This window comes from Polypterus senegalus, chromosome 18 (assembly GCF_016835505.1).
Source record: "Polypterus senegalus isolate Bchr_013 chromosome 18, ASM1683550v1, whole genome shotgun sequence".
Taxonomy (NCBI): domain Eukaryota; kingdom Metazoa; phylum Chordata; class Cladistia; order Polypteriformes; family Polypteridae; genus Polypterus; species Polypterus senegalus.
The window spans coordinates 94,143,458-94,163,509 of NC_053171.1; positions in this window are offsets into that span (position 1 = coordinate 94,143,458).

Consider the following 20,052-nt stretch of genomic DNA (forward strand, 5'->3'; position numbering starts at 1 on the left):
TTGTAAACTATAAGCAGTATTTTAAAGTCAATTCTGAATGACACAGGTAACCAGTGTAGTGACATCAGAACTGGAGTGATGTGCTCGGATTTTCTTTTCCAAGTTAAGATTCTGCACTCGTTGCAATCGATTGATGTCTTTCTTGGGTTGTCCTGAGAGGATTGTGTTAGAGTAATCTAGTCGACTGAAAACAAAAACGTGAACTAATTTCTCAGCATCTTGCAATGATGACAATGATTGCAAAAGAGACAAGCCGGTAAGTGGCAGTGCCTCCACTCGCCCTGGTGGGTTATTACAAACCTTGAATAATTCCTTGAGGTATTCCTCAGATGCACATGCATGACAGTGTGGCAGAGGTAAAATTACAAACATAAAACTTGCAATTGAAAGACAGGCAAGAGTTGATCAACTGGGTAAACGTATTCTGGAAACCATCATCCAGGAAACAAAGTATTCACACCACACGGCTTAAGGAAGATATTTGGTATCATTTTTTTCCTTCATTTTTTGCCTAGCATATGTAAAAGGAGTCTCATAATCCATCCATCCATCCCGCTATATCCTAACTACAGGGTCACGGGGGTCTGCTGGAGCCAATCTCAGGGCGCAAGGCAGGAAACAAACCCTGAGCAGGGCGCCAGCCCACCGCAGGGCACACACACACACACACACACCAAGCACAATTTAGAATCACCAATGCACCTAACCTGCATGTCTTTGGACTGTGGGAGGAAACCCACGCAGACACGGGGAGAACATGCAAACTCCACGCAGGGAGGACCCGGGAAGGGAACCTGGGTTTCCTTACTGCAAGGCAGCAGCGCTACTCACCGTGCCGCTGGAGTGTCACAATCCTGGTGAAAATGCCCTTAAAGCACATTGCATTTATTCTGTTTAATATCCTGACATCCTGTTTCTTGTTCAGTTTCAAATCCATGTTAAAGTTTAGTCTTTCTTCCTTTCATTACTGCAGTCCAGTCTTTAAATCCACTTACTGGATGCTTGTTTTACCTTGTGGCCCTTGATAATTTCTGTGCTATGCTCCGCACTACTGCCCCAATGAAACACTTTTTGAGCTCCCTATTCATACTGTTAGTCTTTTTAAAGGCCTTTTGAGCTGTTGCAGTTCTTGTCTAAATCTTGTCATTGTCCCTTCTCTAGTTTTAAATGAGTGAACCTAACTAACAAAACTGTTTCTCTGCAGCTTGACCTTCTTTCGGTTAGCCATGATCTATAGCTTATTTCCTCCTTCCCTTTACTAACCTTACCTCAAATTTCTTTGTGATTACTGCTTTCATCAGTCTTTGTAGTCTCTCCTCAGAGTCTGCCCCTGGAATTGAAAGTGATTTCAGGCTACTACTGGGCGCAAGCAGCAGGGGAGACCTTCTCGGCTGATGGAGGAAAACCAGCTTCTTTGAGCATAGTCCATTAGTGGAAAGTAGAAATGCAACGGTTTGGATTTTTTGTTTACGTTTGACTGGGCTTTGTTTATCAATTCTCATTTTTACAACTCTGACATTAACCTTGACAGACTAGAAGGAAGAAGATCATTGGGATAAAAACCAGACATCCATACAGAATAATACATGGTTTGCCTATTCATATGTGTCCAACAATACATGATAAGTAAAAGTATCAAATTATACATCTTATATATTAATTTGTCTTTTGTACTGAAAAATCTTAACTTTCCTTTGCCCTTTTTAAAGCGAGTTATGCTTTCACTGTGATGTATCCACTAGCTGTGTCATCTGACAATAGAGAGGTTTGCATTTTCCTGCTTGAACTCTCACCTGATTGTTTTTGGTACATGTCAAGCCGGATATAATACAGAATGGCATTTCAGCACAGAGAACACGAGTTGCCACATAATTGCACTTTTTCACATTGATCACAACAATGAAACTGCATGTAGTGGTTGCTGAAGGTGATTAAGCTTTCACGTCAAGCAAAGGTCGCATCAGATTTTAATTATATAATACTTTGATGCCTTTGTATGAATAATTTGGTACTTTTTTGCATTTAAGAAACAAATATCTGCTTACAGGTAGGCTGAATTTTCTTTTGCTTTCTTTCTTACTGTATGATTTTCTGTTTCATTCTGTAATTGTTGGAGTGTTGGCTGCAAACATAAAGCATCAATCATTGTTCACTTAAATGACTATCTTCAATTCACCAGTGTACATCTAGGAATGGATTTAGTTGGTTTAAATAAACATTATAACACCTATTTTGTCAGATCAATATGGATGATATTCCTGAAATGTGATGGCACTCCTTTGCTTGAAATGTCACACATGAGATGGACTTGAATAAAATAGAAATGGAAAATTGTACACTGTTATATGTGATCCAGTACAGACTAAGAACAGTTTGGGATTGTGGAACAGGTAATACAATTAGAAGGTGGCATTCTGCTTATTGATGAATAAAGATAGAAGGAGGCAGCACCACATGCCTTATAGACTGTGTACTGACAATGAGAGTGACTCCTTAAGTAGCTCCACAGAGACCATTAGACCAGGCAATAGTCAAGAGGTGACTTGGGAATCATGTTGTTTTAAATATTAGTTAAAAAGTATAGTTTTAACAAGCATGCATCATTTATAAGTATATATATATATGAAAAATACATATGAAAAATTAGATACACACCATGATAGTTTAACATATGTTGACAAATCAGGAATTTATCTTCATTTAAATAGTATCTATAAATAAAGGTGTTATAGCAAACATGCAACATTTGCATTTTATAGTCCTTGTATAACTTAAACAGACTTGAATGCAAAGCATATGACGAAAGTAAGTAAACTACTACATTTACCCCTACCTCAAATACCTAAAGTTAGAATCCGAGACACCAGATAAGATGCAAATAATTACAACATCATTAGAGAGGATCTTAGAGGAACCTGTCTTGTTTAAACCTCAGACATTTACGAGGTGCGATCCAAAAGTTCCCGGAATGCACTTATTTAAAAGCATACACACCAAATAACAATTAATGGTGAACAGTTCCTTCAAAATAGTCACCCGCTGAGTTGATACACCAATCCCAGCGAGATTTCAACCTTTCGAAGCACCACTGGAAGTCGTTTTTTGTCAGTGTGTTCAAGATGTCAGTTGTTACCGCTTGGATCTCCTCCACCGTCTCAAATCTGCATCCCTTGAGCCTCATCTTCATCAGACGTCGCTAAATCCGGGGAGTAAGGATGGTGGGAAATGGCAGTAAACTTTGTAGAAGCCAAAGATTTGCGCACAATCAGAGATGTGTGAGCTGGTGCATTGTCGTGATGCAAAAGAAATGACTTGTCAGCCCACATCTGAGGACGTGTTCGGCGAATTCGTTTTTCATAAACGCCTTAGAACATCCCTGTAGAATGCTCCATTCACCGTCTGTCCTTGTGGATGACACCCTTCACATCAAAGAAGCAAATGAGCATTGACTTGGTGTTGCTGTGAACTTGTCAAGCTTTTTTGGCTCTTTCAAATCACTCATTTTCATGAACAACCCTTCACAGACACAACTGAAGAGAACTGCAACTTGAAAAACAACTGCGCTAACGTTATAACGTGAGATAACAGCTCTCAAGGATAACTTAATCTGCTATCTCGTGGCGATTGATATAACCAAACCCTTCTGGCTGTAGAATAAATGCATTCCGGGAACCTTTGGATCGCACCTCGTAGTTTGGTTCGCTCTTTGGTGTTGATGTGTGTGTTGTCACCATGCCAAGACTGAAAGAGCTGTTGTAGGCCTTCATGAAGAAGGTTATAGGTGAGTCTAGAAAGTGGAGAAGATTTCAAACAATTGCCAACTTGTCCAGGCCAGGCCACTCCAGAACGGGTAGCCCAAGAGCAGTATTCAAGATGCTGAGACAAGTCTCTAAGAACCTCTGAATTTCATCACAGGACCTACATGAAGCTCTTGTCATTGATAATGCCAAAGATTGTAATTCTGTCATTAGAAAGAAGTTGCAAAAATTAGATCTACATGGGAGGTGTGCCAGGAGGAAACCTTTGTTGTCCAGAAAGAACATCAAGGCAAGTTTGGCCATTAACACCAAGACAAAGACTAAGACTTCTGGAACAATGTGCTTTGGACAGATGAGCAGAAGATAAGTTATTTTTCCATAGTGCCAGAAGACTGGTTGAGGAAAACCAAAGAGAGCATTTGACCTTAGGAATCTGATACTAACTGTAAAGCACGGAGGTGGAAATGTTATGGTTTGGGTCAGCTTTTTCTGCTTCAGGGTCTAGGAATTCCACTATGAATTCTTCTTCTTGTATCAGTGAATGCTTGGGGATTATAATGAAGAGTATCTGTCACAAAATTGAAGCTCAACCAAAAGTGGACCTTACAACATAACAATGACCTTAAACATACCAGTAAATCCAACAAAGAATGGCTGAAAACCAACAAATGGAGAGTTCCGAATTAGCCAAGTCAAAGCCTGGATCTGAATTTCATTGAGATTCGGTGGAGTGATTTGAAACAGAATACACATTTTAAATATTGCACACCTAAAAGACTTCTACATTGAGCAGTGGGGAAATACCGTCCTCTCAGTCAATGTTAGAGACTGGTAAATGGTTATAGGGAATGTCTGCTTGAGGTTGTGTCACACATGTGCATCAGAGGGTCAACTTCTGGGCTCATCAGAGGTAAGGATTACCGCCACATGACACCAGGGGGCACGACTGCTGACTATTCTGTCTCTTTTTTCACTCACAGCTCAGAGAAAATTGAGGGCAACTGACTCTGCTCCTACCGGTCCAGGAACTATAAAAGCAGGGCGCTCCCAGAAGGGAGATGAGCCAACCACGCTATGGAGTTCTGATTTTGAGTACTCTCCAGTGCCGTTAATTTACACCCAACAGCTATATTTTGCTTTTGTTTCATTCCCGTACCATTAACCACTTGTCACTTTAAATCAGTTCATTACTTTGAATAAACGGGTTGGCCCAGTTGACACTGCAACATTTAATTTCGACTCCTGTCTTATCCTCGACCGACAACAGTTGTTTTCACCAAAGGGGTCAATACCAACTATTACAGCAAACGGTGTGCTTATTTTTCAACAGCCGGAAATGGCATATCTGTCCATTTTCCATTGAGTAAATTATTAAAAACTCAAATTTTCATTGTTTTTCTTTTATTTTTTCAATTACATCACCTTTATTTAAACCTACTGTTTAAAATAAGATGGAAATGACGTGTTCACATATGTCAAAAAAACTATTAAAAATTTTAATTCATTTGTTACATGCATAGTTATACAGGACAACATGCAGTGAAATGCATTTTTTTGCATACCCTTGGGGTCAGAGTGCAGGGTCAGCCATTGTATAGCACCCCTGGAGCACTTGAAGGTTAAGGGCCTTGCTCAAAGGCCCAGTAGAGTAGCATCTCTTTTGGCAGTGATGGGGATTTGAACTGGCAACCTTTGGGATGCCAGGGCAGATCCTTAGCCTCAGAGCCACCACTCAGCCCCAATAAAAAGTTCACAGTTTGTACTTAATTTTTTACATGACTGTATATCAGAATAAATTGTGTTTATTATACATCCACAATTTCTATTTTTAAAACAGTATCTTAAATATCAAATTTGTATTATAATGGAATGTGAACAAGACACTATATAGCCCCTGACCCGGCACAAACTCACACTGAGGCACGTGTAAAAACACACAAAGACTTTATTTTCTTCAGCTGGTGGGCACATCTTCCCTATAATCCCTCCAGCCACAACACAGTCCCAAAAGCGCTCACAGCAACAAAACATAACCCTTCTTCTGCCACCACCACTCCTCCCTGGCATCCTCATCCTCTTCCTCCCGATTCTGGCCCTGAGTGGTGGTTGCTGGTCCTTTTTATAGCCCACCCAGAATTGCTCCAGCTGCTTGATCACCTGTTCCTGATTGCACTTCCGGGTGGGGCTGTAGAGTTGTCCAGGCTGGCTCCGGGATCCATGCAGCACCCCTTGGCAGCTACCCCAGGTCCCAACAGGGCTATGGAGAACTCCATCCCCTCATGGAGCCCTGCAGGAAATTGCAGCACCATCGTCTGCCATGGAGGCTGCCACCAAGCGTCCCGGGGGAGGTCCTGAGGAGCCCATGGATGCTCCCCCGGAACATATGTAGAAGGGGCGTCCCGGCCGGGCATGGGACGCGGCCGCCCGCCACAGGAAGCATTTTGAATTACAGTGTAAAATGGGGCCACATCAATCACAACAACTTTAGGTGCAAGGCAGGAAGCAACCAAGGGTGGCACTCGGGTCCATCACAAGGGACGCTTGTGCACACATCCATACTCACTAGTACCCAAAACCAGTTAGCGTAATGTGCACGCGGTTGAGATATGGGCCTTAGGGAACACTGTGCACAGAAATCAGTTCCAACTCCTTCAAAGAGTGCAGATCTCCCTCTGCTTATACTGCTGTATTTTTAAAAAATAATTGAATTAAAGTCTGATCACTAATAGTGAACATTCAATTCATGTATTCAAAAAAAGAAAAAAAATGTTGTTATGTAAAATGCGATTTATTTGAAAACATGTATGTTGTAATCTTTTTAAGTAATCCATTTGGCTTGTTCACACTAGATCTCACATTTTTCAAAATGATCCACTGTTTATAAACTGGAAATATATAATATGAAACACAATTAGTTAATATTAGAATACATATTTGGAAATTGTGGAATTTAAGCTACTTTGTATTAATTTTCATTTGAGAAAAAAAAAAGACCAGTAGTTAAAAGGGCACACACATCGTCTCATGTGTTCCTTGAATGATTTAAATTCTAAATTCGTGTGGTCGAATAAAACAGAGGAAAGAAAAACAGCTAAACGTTTGCCCACGACAGGAAATCTTTGCCAGTGTATCGATTTTGTGTGTGGTTGTGCATTCTGCTTAATAATATATTATCTTTAAAAGGAGCAATCTGAAGGGTGCTGGGTGAAGAACAGATTAATCTTTCCTTGTGGAGTTCATATTTTAAAGTAAATTGATTTTACATTTTCACCATGGGAGGTACCGATGCAGTAAATATACTGACCCCTGAACAGATTGCTGCAGTCCTTCTTGTCTTTTTGAGAATGTGACCTTCTCTCAGGCCCTGGTAGGCTGTTGGAATTGAAGTTACACCCAGCAAGCCTCACTTACAATATGGTGACATGGGAAACAAAGTCTTTGATATTACAGCTGACAATCCCCCGTGAAGAAACTGACCAGGTGTGGACAAAGTGTAAGATGCAAGTGTCTGAGTAAAGCGATCTGGAGCCTTTTGGCATGAGGTGATGCTGCATAGCTACATGGCATCCTCCCGTGCCTCTGGTGTCAGGTGTCTTTATTACTGTAAGCAGCTTCATTCCTTGAAGGTGAGGAAAATTTGATGAAAGTTATCCATCACATTTCAATTATAATCATCCGTTTTCTGTCACCGCACCTCCAGAGCTTCATGTCATAATGTCAGCAGAGAAACATTTGTATGTAGCAGTGATCCATATGCAGAGTCCCAGTATCTGAGGGAATTTCTATTATCTTACAAGAATCAAAAAAGCTCCTACTTCTTTAAATGTAATTATTTTACCAGTCTGCCTCTCTGTCTGTTCTTTTAAGTATAAGGTGAAGGTGCTAAAGGCTGTAATCATTAATAAATAAATATATTAACACCTTCATTTCCTTATGTGGGCATGTAGCAGAGGCAGCTGTTGTCAGGATCTGAGAGCTATGAGATGCAAATTCTCCGATGATGCCTGAGCCCCACCAAAGGTAAAAAAAAAAAAAGATCACCATTCTAATGCTTCTGAGAAATTCTGATGAGTTCTGAGATAAATATGCAAAAAACCCTAGAAAGGAAAAAAGAGGCAATCAAGGGGAGCCTGCGCTCTGGCTGGGACTATAAATCTTTGTCTGTTTCAATCGCAGCACCGGCCGAAACGGTGTAAAATTCGAGTAGGGATGTCATCAATTTCTGTTAGCTTCTCTGTCCCTTTTTGTGTTACTGGCAGCTGTGATGGATTGATTTTGTCACTTGTGCTCAGTTCACAGTATGTTAACATGGAAGGGCACAGTCAGGTTATGGAGAAAGGGTTATTAGAGTCCCAGATCTGACCGGACTCTCTCTTTTTTCTTTTTCTCAGAAGTGATACGATGTAGTATTTTGAATGACAGCAAGAGTCACTGAATTGAACAACAGTAAAAGGCCAGCATACAATATCTATCTATCTATCTATCTATCTATCTATCTATCTATCTATCTATCTATCTATCTATCTATCTATCTATCTATCTATCTATCTATCTATCTATTATATAGTACCTTTCATATCTATCTATCTATCTATCCTTCTTAGAGTCATTAACTGAAAGCAATGTATCTGCAAACTAATACATTTCCAATAAATCATTCAACCAGTACTTAAAATACAAAATTCCCATTCATAAAAGGTGTCTATCTATCTATCTATCTATCTATCTATCTATCTATCTATCTATCTATCTATCTATCTATCTATCTATCTATCTATCTATCTATCTATCTATCTATCTATCTATCTATCTAACTGTTATGTGCAAATATGTCTAATTGGATTAAGCTGATGCCACTCTCACATACAGCCTCTAAATTAGGATGTGAAAAAAATCTAGAGTTTGATGACCAGATGGAAATGTAGACAGAATTTGGGACAGAAAATATGATACAGACAGACAGACAGACAGTCATCAACTGAAAGCAATGTGTCTGCAAAATAACACATTTCCAATAAATCATTCAATCAGTACTTAAAATACAAGATTCATAAAAGGTGTCCAGTTATCTATCTATCTATCTATCTATCTATCTATCTATCTATCTATCTATCTATCTGTGTGCTGTGGAGGGGGGCAAACTGATGATCAATTGGGAATGACAAGTATTGGTGGGCATCAACAATATGTTCTAATTAATGTGCGGAGTAGGAAAAGGGGGAGTAGTGGTGGTAGTCTGGTGTATGCCTTTTTATTTTATCCTGAATATTGGGCTTGTCTGTCTTTTGACTGTATATATTGTTAATATTTTTTTATCTTCATAATAAAGATCATTTTAAAATGAAATTATCTATCTATCTATCTATCTATCTATCTATCTATCTATCTATCTATCTATCTATCTATCTATCCTTCCTTGTTAGAGTCATCAACTGAAAGAAATGTATCTGCAAACTTACACATTTCCAATAAATCATTCAACCAGTGCTTAAAATACAAAATTCATAAAAGGTGTCCAGTTATCTATCTATCTATCTATCTATCTATCTATCTATCTATCTATCTATCTATCCATTTTCGGGGGGTTGTTGCAGTTTTTATTCCAGCAAAAAGCATTGTCTTTAGTATTTTGCTACTAATGGTGTACTCATATTCACTAGGTTTCTATCCTCTAGGGATTTTAATTTCCAGCCTTAATACTAAAATGACAAAATTTTTGTTTGTATGCATTTAAAAATAAGCAAGCAATTCATCCAAGGCTTGTTGGAATGGAGACAGATAAAGCTCCAGCCGTCTGTGACCACCTAGGATTAGATTAAACAGACATTGGAAAGTCACAAATACTTTATAGGATACATCCACATTATTATGTATTAAACATTATTTGATTAAATGATTTAATTTTATGCAAATGTAAACCACATAACACATGATGCAAATGAACCATCATTTTGAACTAGAAATTAGCCAGTCTTTATGCTCATTGGGTGCCCATAATTAATTTGAGTAAACCATCAATATATGATGCCCACAGCAGGTGTCTGGTTTCACTGCACAACTTTCACTAAACCACCTTAACAGAAAATGCACCGTATAACAAATGACTTTGAAGTACTGTACATAGTCCCCAAGATCTGAATGAAGTTTAAGCAAGTAAGGTTGAAAGAAATTACACATAGGGTGTGGGTGGCCTGACAAAATGTGAATTGTTATCATCTGTTGTGTATGTCTTAGGAGTACTCAAAGGGGCACTGCTTCAGGAAATAACTTAATGGAGCAGAAAAAGGAGCAAAACCTCCATGTGGATGTGTTACCACTGTGTATGTGTTTTTTTATATAGCACTTAAAATTACACTTTTCAAACCCGGGAATCTAACTCAAGGATAGGCCTGAGGGGCAGAGAGACTCAGAAATCAAGGGAAAGACATGGACTTGCAACACCAATACAACAGGAGTCCCCCGGAAGAGAGGCAAAATCTGTAAACCTGTCACAGCATGGTATACCTCTTCACAGGTGTGCAGGAAACAGGGAAAGGTATCTTGTCAAAACTTTGCCTGTCTTTGAGTGTGATCTTATGACAGGTTATAACTGCATAGAATGCTAAATATAACTATGCCCTCTGCATTCTGCATTAAGTGAATGGATCTGGAAGATCAGCTTTCAAAAAATAAATGAAAAGGTACAGGCATAAAATATTTTTGTGCTACACTATGCAGGAAAAAAAAAATTATTAAAAGCGTAATTAGATTTTTATAAGGGCAGATTTAAGTCTCTTGAACCAGGAAGAAATTGCTGCATTTGGAACAACATGTTAAGCTGATTAAAAAAAAACACACACACACAAATTGACAATATGCGACTAAGGATTGATATTAACAAATAAGACGTTAAACCTCAAAGTACTAGTCTGGAAAGTTGCAGGTATTTTTGACTGGTGCTATTTATAATTAGTAGATATTATTTATTACAATTTCATTTTTAACTCTCATGATTGCAAGATGCGTATTACGTAAGATAATACATCCATTCATTATCCAACCTGCTATATCCAAACTACAGGGTCACGGGGGTTTGCTGGAGCCAATCCCAGCTAACACAGAGCGCAAGACAGGAAACAAACCCTGAACAGGGTGCCAGTCCAATGCAGAAGATAATACATACTATATTAATTTATAATGGACAACTTCCTCAATTATGTTGTATTGTGCTAACAGGAACATGGTGAAAGGGGTTGAAACCTCCAAAATAAACCCCAAAAACAAACTAGTAGTTCACCTTTAGAGGAGCTTTACTCCATGTCATCCAAGCCCAACTACTACCTTCAGACTGCGTCGTACACAGGCCCAAAAATGGGTAACTGGCTACAAAAGTTCATCTCTCTTTCACAGTTCCTTAGACTCTGCCACCCCTGCAGCAATGAGTTTGACTTCTGTAATGAAACACTCAGAATTGGGAGTCTCTTCGTCAATAGAGGATATCCTTCTCATGTTGGAGTCAGACCTCATAACGCCATTGAGGTACATCAATAATGAAAACCGCATCCTGCTGGTCCTCCCATTCCACCTTAACACTCTCTCCAAAAGGTCATCAAACAAAATGTCCTAATTTTGCAGAATGATCTCTCTACAACAGCCTTTTTTTTCCTAACCCTCACGTGATCTTCTTCCAACAACCACCTACCCTTTGTAAACTTCTAGTCCGTAGCTCACTTCATACAGAATAGCCATATTCCTCACCGGGCAATTTGAACTGTAAAAGAAACTGCTGTGCCTCTTGCAAATATGTCACCAATAATACCTTTTTATCTTGATTCTTCTGGTAAATTGAATAAAAAGCAATGGATGTGTTGCCTGTCTAAAAAAATTGTATCTGATGCATTTCTTATAGGAAGAGTCCAGCCAACTAAATAGGTGAAACATGGAGATGGCTAGCAGACTGTTTCAGGGAGAAGATGCAAGCCGCTAAAACCAAAGACCTTACAAAGCCTGTTGTGGTACACCTCACATCCCTTGATCACCACCACAGTGATCACTCTATTTGTGTTCTTTCAGAGGGCTTCAAAGACACCTCTCAAAATAAAAAAGAAGAAACTAAATCTCATTCTCAGCCTAGGAACACATATTTCTCCAGGTCTTAATGACCAACTGACTTTTTAATTCCTCCTTTCATCTTCTCTAATGGCAGCACTTTCTCACATACTCGTATCTTTTCTGTGTTCATCTTCCCTGAGTTGTGTCCTCCTTCCCCTCCAGTATAGGTTTCCTGCTCTTTCCTTTTCATTTGCACACCTGATGAAGTCTTTATAGCTGAATGTTGTGTCTTTAACCCCCTTTCCTTTTCAGCATGGAAAAAAAATATTTTCCTTTGTTGACACAGAACTACATAAACATAATTCTTAATGAAAAGGCTGGAGGAGAGAACGTGCACAGGGCACTATCTCCCCCGGAGCGCTAGATGGCAACCCTCCCTGCGTTGCAGTGGTGCCTCAGATTCCTGCAGGGCTTCTTGGGAGTGGGAGTTTTGCAAAGCTGTGTTTTGTTTCCGTGGGTGCCCCGAGGGGGTGCTGCAGGGACTGCAGAGCCCCACTTTGACAGGCTTCCTCCTCACCCAGAAGTGCGTCTGGACCACATTAACAGGCCACCAGATGTACTCCTAAAAGAAGCCTGCTGCCACTGGTCCAGGAGCCAGAGTTGGGAAAAAGATGGATAGACGTTCTAGAGGAGGAGTGGAGGTGGAAAGAGAGAGACTGAGAGAAGAGAAGAAAAAGTGATGCATGCTTTATTGATATTATTGTGCTTGTGTACTGTGCACTACAGAATGGAAATGATTGGTAAGAGTTTCCCACAGCCAAATAAAAGTCTATAATGTGCTGGGACTTCTGTGTTGGGTTTGGAGAGCAGGTGAACCCCCTGCAGGGCACAAGATATAAACTGCTCAAAAAAATTAAAGGAACACTTTGAAAACACATCAGATCTCAATGGGAAAAAGAAATCCTCCTGGATATCTATACTGGGTAATGTGTTAGGAACGAAAGGATGCCACTTCGTTTGATGGAAATGAAAATGATCAACCTACAGAGCCCTGAATTCAAAGACGCCCCAAAAATCAGAGTGAAAAAATTATGTGGCAGGCTAGTCCATTTTGCCAAAATTTAATTGCAGCAACTCAAAATTGTACGCAGCACTTTGTATGGCCCCTGTGTTCTTGTATACATGCCTGACAACATCGGTGCATGCTTCTAATGAGATGACAGATGGTGTTGTGGGGGATCTCCTCCCAGATCTGGACCAGGGCATCACTGAGCTCCTGGACAGTCTGAGGTGCAACCTGGTGGCATTGGATGGACCAAAACATAATGTCCCAGAGGTGTTCTATTGGATTTAGGTCAGGAAAGTGTGGTGGCCAGTCAATGGTATCCATTCCTTCATCCTCCAGGAACTGCCTGCATACTCTCACCACATGAGGCCAGGAATTGTCGTGCACCAGGAGCCACTGTACCAGCATAGGGTCTGACAATGGGTCCAAAGATTTCATCCTGATACCTAATGGCAGCCAAGGTGCCTTTGTCAAGCCTGTAGCGGTCTGTGTGACCCTCCATGGATATGCCTCCCCAGACAATCATTAACCCACCACCAAACTGCTCATGCTGAATGATGTTACAGGCAGCATAATGTTCTCCATGGCTTCTCCAGACCCTTTCACTTCTGTCACGTGCTCAGGGTGAACCTGCTCTCATCTGTAAAAGCACAGGGCACCAGTGGTGCATCTGCCAATTCTGGTATTCTATGGCGAATGCCAATCGAGCTGCATGCTGCTGGGCAGTGAGCTCAGGGCCCATTAGAGGACATGGGGCCCTTGGGTCACCCTCATGAAGTCTTTCTGGTTGTTTGGTCAGAGACATTCACACCAGTGGCCTGCTGGAGGTCATTTTGTAGGGCTCTGGCAGTGCTCATCCTGTTCCTCCTTGCCCAAAGGAGCAGATACTGGTCCTGCTGATGGGTTATGGACCTTCTATGGCCCTCTCCAGCTCTCCTAGAGTAACTGCTTGTCTCCTAGAATCTCCTCCATGCCCTTGAGACTGTGCAGGAGACACAGCAAACCTTCTGGCAATGACACGTATTGATGTGCCATACTGGAGAAGTTGGACTACCTGTGCAACCTCTGTAGGGTCCAGGTATCGCCTCATGCTACCAGTAGTGACACTGACTGTAGCCAAATGCAAAACTAGTGAAGAAACAGTCAGAAAAGATGAGGAGGGGAAAATGTCAGTGGCCTCCACCTGTTAAACCATTCCTGTTTTGGGGTCATCTCATTGTTGCCCCTCTAGTGCATCTGTTGTTAATTTCATTAACACCACAGCAGCTGAAACTGATTAACAACCCCCTCTGCTACTTAACTGACCAGATTAATATCCCATAAATTTCATTGACTTTATGCTATACTCTCATTAAAAAGTGTTCCTTTAATTCTTTTGAGCAGTATATTTGTCTATATCTATATTTATATATTGTAAAAGAACACAACAGTCAACAACAACAACATGTATTTATATAACACATTTTCATACAAAAAGTAGCTCAAAGTGCTTTACATACTGAAGAAAAGAAAAATAAAAGACAAAATAAGAAATTAAAATAAGACAACATTAGTTAACATAGAAAAGGAGTAAGGTCCGATGGCCAGGGTGGACAGAAAAACAGAAAAAAACTCCAGACGGCTGGAGAAAAAAATAAAATCTGCAGGGGTTCCAGGCCACAGGACCGCCCAGTCCCCTCTGGGCATTCTACCTAACATAAATGAAATAGTCCTCTTTGTAGGTAAAGGAAAGGTTTGGGGTTCGACCCTGTATATTATTAACCATGTCTCAAAAAAATAAACAGCAGTCTCAAATGAGACGGGACTGACTGGGGAAAGGCAAGTGGCTGGCTTTATAGGCGAAAGTGAGGTCAGTAGGATGGTATGGTCTGGATACAGAAGTGGAACCTGGTTGGGGTTTAGGTGGTCTTTCAACAACAACAACATTTATTTATATAGCATATTTTCATACAAATAGTGTAGCTCAAAGTGCTTTACATAATGAAGAAAGAGAAAAAAAGACAAAGTAAGAATTAAAATAAGAGAACACTAATGAACAGAATAAGAGTATCGGTCCAATGGCCAGGGAGGACAGAAAAAACAAAAAAAACTCCAGATGGCTGGAGAAAAAATAAAATCTGCAGGGGTCCCAGGCCACGGGACCGCCCAGTCCCCTCTGGGCATTCTACCTAACATACATGAAACAGTCCTCATTGTATTCAGGGTTCTCATGCAAGGACTTGATGATGACGGTCACATAGACTTCTGGCCTTTAATCCATCAATGTAGGACATCACGGTGCTTTGATCAGGTGGTGGCGCAGATCGCCATCACAGAAAACCAGAAAAAGAACAGAAGAGAGAGTAGGGGTTAGTACGGATTTTGGAGCCACCATGAATCGTTATGATAATTAATTGAATATACAGAGCATCAGGATTAAAGTGAAATTAAGTTATGAGAAAGCCATGTTAAAGTATTGTGTTTTTAGCAGTGTTTTAAAGTGCTCCACCGTATTAGCCTGGTGAATTCCTATTGGCAGGCTATTTCAGATTTTAGGTGCATAGCAGCAGAAGGCCGTCCGCCTCACCACTTCTTTTAAGTTTAGCTCTTGGAATTCTAAGCAGACACTCACTTGAAGATCTAAGGTTCCAATTTGGAGTGTAAGGTGTAAGACCTTCTGAAATATAAGTTGGAGCAGATTATTTAAGGCTTTGTAAACTATAAGCAGTATTTTAAAGTCAATTCTGAATGACATGTACAGAACAGGGAGAAAAGACATTACTACAATTTGTTAACCCCTGACATGGCGTTTTACCCTTAATTAAGCCCATTGACTGCCTCCCATACACATGTGTATGACAATATATATGTATAAATACTGGGGGCTCCGCCCCCTGCTCACTTTGCTCGCCCACCCCTGGGTTTGGTTAACTGGATATACATTTTAAAGAGATTGTTATTTTCATGGGAATTGTTACATACTCTTTCGATTCTATGTTGCATTGCTTCTCCATGATCATAAATATACACCTGACTGAACTGTGGTTTGTTCGAAATTAAAATTGTCATAGGTTTAATTGTTGCGGGACCACAGATACTCATAGTGTATGGTCCATTATTGTGTAAATTTGCGTTCTGAGCATTGAATGATGCAATCGCGAAAAGTTTATTGTAGACTCAGATATTTTGCCTGTAGTGTTTGTGGATTTCACTTTCACCAAACAACAAATATTTTAATTCTCACGGATACGCCTCTTCATTGGGAGACAACACTACTTTTCCCTGATGGCAACACGAATTAGACGATCTACAAGTCTCCAACTTAAAGTTTAAAGCCTTACAATATCTACATACTTCTGACATATCACCTACAATATGTCCATATATTCAATCTTTCTTTTGCTGTTCTGTTATTTCACCGAGTAATAATTTCTGTTTGTTTGTGCTAATGCAATCTTTACTCTCTTTTTTGATACTTTCAAATTTTACTACTGTCATATGCTTTAACTTGCTCTACATGTGTATCGTGCCAACGTTTTTTGAATGTCTTTATAAAGTCTTTTATTTCTGACCCCGATTGGATCTACGAGGTTTTCAATTCCACTTGGTCTGGGCTGATTATTACTTTTCTTATTTTCTGAATTAGCACATAGATTGTTAACATATAACATTTTCATGTGCTGGGAGCACATTAAGTGTGTCTGCCAAAAGCATTACAACAACTGAGAGGTTAGATGTCTGTGATGTTGTTTTAAATTGGTTGTAAGTAGGGCACGACGTACAAAAGTCACCGTCTCACGGGTCTTGCTTCTAAAGGTTGTAAATTCTAGTCTTGCTGGACATCAAAGTGTCATTCTGTGAAGATCACGTCTTAACCCAAGATTTTTTTTATATATATCTAAATATTCATATGTATAGAATATAGTTTCATACAACACGAGATTGTAAATGTGGCCATAACTACTGCCTATAGTAACAGCATCCATTTCTGCTCCTTGGTCAGAGGAAATCCTGTCTGAAAACCAATGACATGTCGTTCACTCCTTCAAGACTTCGCCTCCTTCCACATTAGCTTTTAGGAACTCATCAGCAATTAGATCACAGTGACCATGAGAGATGGGATTCCATATACTGTATGCACTGGAGAAAGAAGACAGCTATCTTCACAACCCCAACCTTTTGCACTTTAAATTTTCCTACATTGAAAAAGGTTTTTCTAGCCAAAACCCCTACTTTTTATGTCTTTGATTCTGCATTTTGTTGACGTTGTTTGACTTTGCTTTGTCAGCCAACAAACTACTGTATAATAATAGAACAATTTTGACGAGAACAGTCCATTCAGTCCAAGAAGCTCGCCAATTTTGTTTGCTAAATTTCTCCAGAATAACATCATAAGATTTGAAGATCGCTAAATTCCTTCTTTTCAGTCCCTAAATTCCCATTTTTCACTGTACAACTTGCTAATGTCATTCATGTGCCTATGGTACTTTGCATGAAGACGTCCATCAATCCATTATCCAACCCGCTGCATCCTCACTACAGGGTTACGGGCGGTCTGCTGGAGCCAATCCCAGCCAACACAGGGTGCAAGGCAGGAAACAAACCCCAGGCAGGGCGCCAGCCCACCGCAGGCATGAAGGCATGTAATTCACTAAATATTATCAGTTTTCTGTTTTCCTCAATCTTGTTCATATCAAAGTTATTTAAAATAATAATTATTGCAACTGTAAATGTTTCTATTTAATAACATGGAAGAGGCATTGAAGTAAATAGTGCAGAGATACTGCTAACAAGAGGAATGGGTTTAGTTGAAAAGAACTCAGTGCTTTTTGTAAAAACCTATAGTTTAAGTTACTTGGTTTTATGGTAAAAACTGGAAAATTTGATCATTGCTGTTGCAAAAGGATATGATTACTTTGGATGAAGACACAATACATTACAAATAATAGTTTAAGTATAATAAGATGGCAACACTGAATGTCAAAATAATCCTGATTAAATCAGCAAAAGATAAAATTTCAATAACATTTGGAGGCTAGTATATCCAGTATATACAGTATACGGCTTAAATTCGGAGTTGCATAGCCTAACCCTAATCCACTGCATCCACTGAACAGGATCATCTACAGACAGAGGAGCAGCTTCAGCAAGAGACTGCTGTCACCGCCTGCTACACTCACAGACTGAGGAGATCGTTCCTCCCTCACACTATGCGACATTTCAATTCCACCCATGGGGATAAACGTTAACATTATATAAAGTTATTGTCTGTTATACCTTCATTGTTATCACTCTTTATTTAATATTGTTTTTTATCAGTATGCTGCTGCTGGAGTAAGTGAATTTCCACTTGGGATTAATAAAGTATCTATCTATCTATCTATCTATCTATCTATCTATCTATCTATCTATCTATCTATCTATCTATCTATCTATCTATCTGCCAGACGTTCATCATCATTTCTTCATTCTCAGTCGACTAAAGAAGATGGACACTGGGCTGTTCTGTCAGATATCTGTAACCAGAACTAGATTTACCATTTTTGCTGCCGTAGGCAAAGTTGTAAATGGTTTGCAGCCATCCCATTTACCAGGGTTGTACATATAAACCTGGAGATACAAGAGTGGAGCCAGGACTGGAGAGAGTAAAATATGAAGGATTTGGATACAAAAGAGTAGTTTTACAATTTTGAGAATGTCAAGGGGGTGTTTGATTTCATATAGTAACAATTTCTTATAGTTACAAAACTGACTCAGAAAAAGTTGGTGACATTTCAAATAACGTTTAGGAATTGTGCTGTATTATAAAGATTTATTTATTTATTTTGCATCTAATGTTTCCCTAAGTAGAAAAGGATAAGGAAAAAATAATCACATTTTTACTTAAACCATAACTATACTCTGTAGATCTGTGTTTAAACCACCAGCAGGAAGTTTACAATGACGGTGACAATCCATTAAAAATTCTTACCAAGGTACATCCATAATCATAAATGTTTCATTACAGTTGCTGAAATAAATTAACAAGCTTAATATATACAAATTCTATGAAACTGAAGAATAATGCTTATCGTTAAACCTTATTTACTGTATCCTTGCTAATGTATGCAAATGATTCAGTATTACTATCCAATCAAAGCACAACTTCTTGGAGTTTTTCCAGTGAAAGAAGGTCTATCAAGAATTTTTTAGCTTGGCAAGAGCAAAGGTCATATACGGTGGTGAATAACGGAGAATAATATTTGTCAAGTTTTAAAACAATGCTTAATGTAAGTCAAAATAGGAGATGATTGTAATTTGAATTAAATCACCCTTTAGCTATGCATTCAAGAGCTGTAGTTATGCTGCCATTTTGATTGTTTAATTTGAATTTGCCACATCCATGGGTCCTATGCTGCCTCAGTTTAAGGATTATTATTATTATTGTCTACTGTATGTTGTAGAGTAGGGTGGCACGGTGGCGCAGTGGTAGCGCTGCTGCCTCGCAGTTAGGAGACCCGGGTTCGCTTCCCGGGTCCTCCCTGCGTGGAGTTTGCATGTTCTCCCCGTGTCTGCGTGGGTTTCCTCCCACAATCCAAAGACATGCAGGTTAGGTGGATTGGCGATTGTAAATTGGCCCTAGTGTGTGCTTGGTGTGTTTGTGTGTGTCCTGCGGTGGGTTGGCACCCTGCCCAGGATTGGTTCCTGCCTTGTGCCCTGTGTTGACTGGGATTGGCTCCAGCAGACCCCCGTGACCCTGTATTCAGATTCGGCGGGTTGGAAAATGGGGGATGGATGTTGTAGAGTATGATTTTGAGAAACAGACAGTTGTATTCAGTTTGAGTGTTTTCGTAAGTCAGAGGCTTTATTTAAAAAAATGGCAACCTCCCAAATTTTGCTGCCCTAGGCGGCTGCCACCTTTACCTAAATGGTAGAGCCAGCCCTATTTGTAACACATTGCATATAACATATCCGACATCTTTAATATTACAGCCTGAGAAAGATGATAAACTTACATGTGAGAGAATAAAAAGATCACAAGCTGAACACCAAATAAACCTAAAGGAAGCTAAGGACCAGCTGGCATTAACAGAAGGTACCTGCAGTATACATTTATAGTAAAATTGTCAAATATTTACAATACAAACTGAAATAATTTAATTACATACGTATATTCTTCCTAACATGGCTACCATATACATTCATGTAATGCTCAGATTGTTATTGAGTGCACATGAT